This window comes from Larus michahellis, unplaced genomic scaffold (genome assembly GCF_964199755.1).
Source record: "Larus michahellis unplaced genomic scaffold, bLarMic1.1 SCAFFOLD_117, whole genome shotgun sequence".
Classification (NCBI taxonomy): domain Eukaryota; kingdom Metazoa; phylum Chordata; class Aves; order Charadriiformes; family Laridae; genus Larus; species Larus michahellis.
Window position 1 is genome coordinate 407,692 of NW_027436403.1, and position 6,000 is coordinate 413,691.

The following is a 6,000-nucleotide window of genomic DNA, read 5'->3' on the forward strand; positions in this document are numbered from 1 at the left end:
TGCACCGCCGTTCACCCTGGAATCGCCCTTGGACCATAGCGAAGGTCCCGAGTCCTGGGAGCAGGACGCCCTGCCCAGGAGAAAGACCAAATGCCGATGAGTGAGGACTTCAGAGAGGGGCAAAGGGAAAGCTTTGGGAAAGGCCCGCGTTCTCCATTTGTTTTCTTCCCCTCCTCAAAACATTTGCCAACGTTTCCCTCGGCTAGAGGCACTTCCAGCACAGGGAATGCCCCTGGGACTGATTCCTATGGGTTATCCTGGGCATTGGCCCCGCATCATCCCCTGTGTCTCTGCCTGGGGGGTTGGAGGGTGGGTTTAGAGGGGATCGGGGTGGGGTGGCTTTGGGGATGGGGGAGGGGTGTGGGAGCTGGGGGTGAGGCACGCGGGGGCTCGCCCAAAGATTCGCAGGAGGGTTTGTAGGGGCTGGGGAGGGGGTTGAGGGGGGACTTAGGGCGTGGGGGTGGGGGGAGTGGGATGGACGGTGGCCCGTGAGGGGGTTTTGCAGGAGGATTCGCACGAGGCCTTGCACCAGGGTTCAGCGGGAGCTGGGGGTGTTGGGGGGCAGGGGAGGGGGCTCACACGAGTGCTGGCACAAGGGCTTATAGGGGTTGGGGGGGTTGGGGGTGGGATCTGAGGGGGAATTTGGGGGGTGTGGGAGGGGGTGGGTGATGGTATGTGAGCGTTGGCACGAGGGCTTGTGGGGGGTGGAAGATTGGGGTGTGGGGAGGGGGCTGAGGTGGGGTTTAGGGGCTGGGGGAGTGGAGGTAGATGTCACGCAAGGGGACTTTGCACGGGGGTTTGCATGAGCGTTCGTGGGGGGCTGGGGGTGCTGTGGGTAGTGGTGGGGGCTGAAGGGGCATGGGGGAGCTGAGGAGACATTTTGGGGCCTTGCGGGGACTGAGGGGCCCCAGAGTGAGTTAAAGGGGACATGGGGGGCTAAGGGGACATTGGTGAGGGAGTACGGGGGGCTGAGAGCACATTGGGGGGCGTTTAGGGGACATTCTGGGTGGCTGAGGTGACACTGGCGGGGGCGAGGGGGCCTGAGGGCACCCAGAGAGTGTTTAAGGGGACATGGGGGTGTTGAGGGGACACTGGAGAGGCTGAGCAGACGTCGGGGGGGGGCGGCTGAGGGGGACCCGGGGGTGCTCGGGGGTCCGTGGGTACCCGGGGGGGTGTGAGGGGGACCTTGGGGGGGCCCGTGGGGGGGTGAGGGGACGCTGGGGGACCCGGGGACGCACCAGCCTGAGGACGCGGAGCCGCCGCGCGCCGCTGCCGCCCAAACGCCGCCGCGCGCTGCCCGCCGTGGCCACGCCCCCAGCAGTTAAGCGCGGCCTGAGCCACGCCCCCACCGCGCGGCCCCACCCCCGCTTTGCGCTTTCCGGCCTCGTGGCGACAGCGCCCGCCGGGCCGGGGGGGGGCCGGTGGTGCGGGGAGGGACTGCCCCGCGCGCACTGCGGGGAGACTGAGGCACGCGCGAGCCTTGAGGGGGGTGGTGGGGGGTGTCCTGGAGGGCCCCAGGCGTCCGGGCGACCCCCGTCCCTCCTCACTTCCCCCCCGCTGCCGGGGCGGGGGCACCCGGACGCCTGGGTCCCCTGGAGAGGAGCAGAGCAGCAGAGCGAGCACAGCAGGGGCGGGGGGGGTGTCCCCAGATTTGGGGGGCGGGGGCCTATTTGGGGGAGGGTTCCCATGGATGTGGGGGTTGCTGTTGGGGGAGGTGAGGGACAAATGTGTGGGTGCCGAAATTTGGGGTGGATGGCAAATGTGGAGGGCCCCATAGAGTGGAGGGGGTGCCCTATAGAGTGGGAGGGGGTCGCCAGCTGGGTACCAAAGAACACCCCCCGGCCCCCAAACTGGTCCCCACCCAGCCCTGGGAACAACCCCCCCGGCCTTGTTGCCTCCCCCAGGCCTTGGATCCCATCTCTTGGAAGTGCCCGACCGCAGCCGAAGCCCAAAAGGCACCTGCCCGGGGGGGCTGCCAGTCGCAGAGACATGGTGGTGCAGGGGGCAGAGGGGCTTTTTGGAAAGGCCCTGGGGAGAATTCCCAGGACAAGAGGGGAACCCCGTCTCCTCTTTGCCCAGCTGTGCCGCCTCCCTGCTGGTGTTGGTGGCAACGAGTCCCCGCCCGGGGTGGCAGGCGTGCCTCCCAGGTAACCCCCACACCATCCCAGGTGCCCTTGCAGAACAGATACGATGTTCTGCAAAGGGAACCGGAGGATGACAAGGACAACAGCTTGCTGAACTTGGAGCTGTCACCGAGGCCAAGACGGATTACGCCTCGTATAACAACATCCTCAGCTATGAAAGAAAGACGGGCCCTTGTAGTAGGGGACTCGATTCTGAAGGGAGCGGAAGGTCCCATATGTCGACCAGACCCAGTCTGTAGGGAAGTCAGCTGTCTCCCTGGGGCCAAAGTTAAGGATGTCCAGAGGAAACTCCCTACCCTAGTTAGGCCTACTGACTACTACCCTTTATGGATTTTTCAGGTAGGCAATGATGAAATTTCAGGAAGAAGCCTGAGGGCAATGAAGAAAGACTTGAGGGCCCTGGGACGGCTGGTGAGGGGATCAGGAGCACAAGTAGTGTTTGCTTCTATGCCAGCAGGTGCGAGGATTGATGAGAAGATTAACAGGAAGTGCCAGCTGATCAATGCCTGGCTCAGAGACTGGTGTCATCGGCAGGACTTTGGGTTCTTTGGTCAGGGGCTGCTTTTCAGGACACCGGGCCTGCTGGCAAGAGACGGCAAAAGCCTGTCTCAGAGGGGGAAAAGGGTTTTAGGGCCGGAGTTGGTGGGGCTCATTGACAGAGCTTTAAACTAGATTCGAAGGGGGATGGGGATAGATCCAAGCTTGCTACAAAAAGCCTGAAAGCGGCATGCTGGCACTTGACTTGGAAAAGACAGGGGGCGTAACCGGGCTCCTTAGGAATAAGTCTGGGGGTGGCAGAATTTCACCTCCATCCAGTGAAAAGGAGAAAGGACCGATAGCCCAGCTGAAGTGCTTATACACTAATGCACGTAGCATGGGCTACAAACAGGAGGAGCTGGAAGCCATTGTACAGCAGGAGAATTATGACGTAGTCGCCATCACAGAAACGTGGTGGGGTGACTCACGTAGCTGTAGTGCTGCCATGGATGCCTATAGGCTCTTCAGGAAGGATAGGCAAGCAAGGAGAGGCGGGGGTGTGCCCCTGTATGTCAGGGAGTGCTATGGATGCTTTGGACTAAATGATGGTGATAATGGGGTTGAGTGTTTATGGGTAAGAATCAGGGGCAGGGCGAACAAGGCAGATATCGTAGTAGGAGTCTGTTATAGACGGCCCAGCCAGGATGAGGAGGCAGACGAAATATTCTATAAACGGCTGGGAGAAGTCTCAAGATCGCGAGCTCTTGTCCTGGTGGGGGACTTCAGTTTGCCAGACATCTGCTGGGAGTACAATAGAGCAGGGAGGGAAGAGTCTAGAAGGTTCCTGGAATGTACTGGGGATAACTTCCTGACACAGCTGGTGAGAGAGCCAACTAGGGAAGGTGCCCTGCTGGATCTGTGGTTTGTAAGCAGGGAAGGTCTTGTGGGGGATGTGAGGGTTGGAGGCTGTCTCGGGAGCAGTGACCATGAAATGATAAGAGTTTTCGATTCTGGGAGAAGCAAGGAGGGGGCTCAGCAGAACTGCTACCTTGGACTTCCGGAGGGCGGACTTTGGGCTTTTCAGGAGCCTGGTTGACAAAGTCCCCTGGGAGGCAGTCCTCCAGGGCAAAGGAGCCCAGGCAGCCTGGATGTTTTTCAAGAAGGAAGTCTTAAAGGCGCAGGAGCAGGCTGTCCCCATGTGCCGGAAGACAAGCCGTCGGGGCAAAAGAGCGGCCTGGCTAAACAGGGAGCTAGTGTTGCAACTTAGGGGGAAAAAAAGAGGATTTATGGCCTTTGGAAGGGAGGGCAGGCCACTCAAGAGGACTACAATGTGGTAGCGAAGCTACGTAGGGAAAAAATCAGGAGGGCCAAAGCCCAGCTAGAAGTAAACTGGCTTCTGTTGTCAAGGACAACAAAAAAAGTTTCTATAAATACATTAGCAATAAAACGAGGACTAAGGATAATCTCTGTCCTCTAGTAGATGGGGCCGATAACATAGCGCCCAAGGATGAGGAAAAGGCTGAGGCACTTAATGCCGTCTTTGCCTCAGTCTTCAGCAGTAGGACCAGTTGTTCCCTGAGCACCCAGACCCCTGAGCTAGAAGACAGGGATGGGGAGCAGAATGAAGCCCCTGTAATCCAAAGGGAAATGGTGAGGGACCTGCTTCAGCACCTGGAGGTGCACAAACCTATGGGGCCGGATGGGATCCACCCAAGGGTATTGAAAGAGCTGGCGGAGGTGCTCGCCAGGCTACTTGGTATCATTTATGAGCAGTCCTGGACAACCGGGGAGTTCCCAGCTGACTGGAGGTTAGCAAATGTGACACCCATCCACAAGAAGGGCCGGAAGGAGGATCCGGGGAACTACAGGCCAGTCAGTCTGACCTCGGTGCCTGGGAAGGTCATGGAACAGATCCTCCTCAGTGCCATTACAAGGCACATGCAGGAGAACAGGGTGATCAGGCCCAGTCAGCATGGGTTTGTGAAAGGCAGGTCATGCCTGTCAAACCTGATCTCCTTCTATGATAAGGTGACCCACTTAGTGGATGAGGGAAAAGCTGTGGATGTTATCTACCTGGATTTTTGCAAAGCTTTTGACACCGTTTCCCACAGCATTCTCCTGGAGAAGCTGGCTGCTCATGGCCTGGACAGGTGTACTCTTTGCTGGGTAAAAAACTGGCTGGATGGCCGTGCCCAGAGAGTGGTGGTAAATGGAGTTAAATCCAGTTGGTGTCCGGTCACAAGTGGTGTCCCCCAGGGCTCGGTGCTGGGGCCGGTTCTCTTTAATATCTTTATCAGTGATCTGGATGAGGGGATCGAATGCACCCTCAGTAAGTTCTCAGATGACACTAAACTAGGCGGGTGTGTTGATCTGCTGGAGGGAAGGTTGGCTCCGCAGAGGGATCTGGACAGGCTGGACCGATGGGCTGAGGCCAGTGGTGTGAGGTTCAACAAGGCCAAGTGCCGGGTCCTGCACTTGGGTCACAACAACCCCATGCAGCGCTACAGGCTTGGGGCAGAGTGGCTTGAAAGCAGCCCGGCAGAAAAGGACCTGGGGGTATTGGTGGACAGCCGGCTGAATATGAGCCAGCAGTGTGCCCAGGTGGCCAAGAAGGCCAACAGCATCCTAGCCTGTATCAGGAATAGTGTGGTGAGCCGGACTAGGGAAGTGATCGTCCCCCTGTACTGGGCACTGGTGAGGCCCCATCTCGAGTACTGCCTTCAGTTTTGGGCCCCTCGCTACAAGAGGGACATTGAGGTGTTGGAGCGTGTCCAGAGAAGGGCTACAAAGCTGGTGAGGGGTCTGGAGGACAAACCTTATGAGGAACGACTGAGGGAGCTGGGGTTGTTTAGCCTGGAGAAGAGGAGGCTGAGGAGAGACCTTATCACCCTCTACAACTACCTGAAAGGAGGTTGTAGAGAGATGGGGGCTGACCTCTTCTCCCTGGTGACAAGTGATAGGACAAGAGGAAACGGGTTCAAGTTATGTCAGGGGAGGTTTAGATTGGATATTGGGAAACACATTTTGACTGAAAGGGTTATTAAACATTGGAATAGGCTGCCCAGGGAGGTGGTGGACTCACCACCCCTGGAGGTGTTTAAAAAAAGGGTAGAGGTGTTACTTAGGGACATGGTTTAGAAGTGGTTTTTCTCAGGGTAGGTTAATGGTTGGACTTGATGATCTTAAAGGTCCCTTCCAACCTCAGCAATTCTATGATTCTGCGACGCTATTAAAGTCCCTTGCGGAGTTTAATTACACTGGAATTCAGTGGGAGGAGACCACAACAGCATTCAAGTAGTTCTGGGTGTTTCTGGAGGGTCTTGCTCAAGGCACAGCTTGAGATACAGGCCTTTCTAGCACGGCTGCCAGAGTGGTCTAC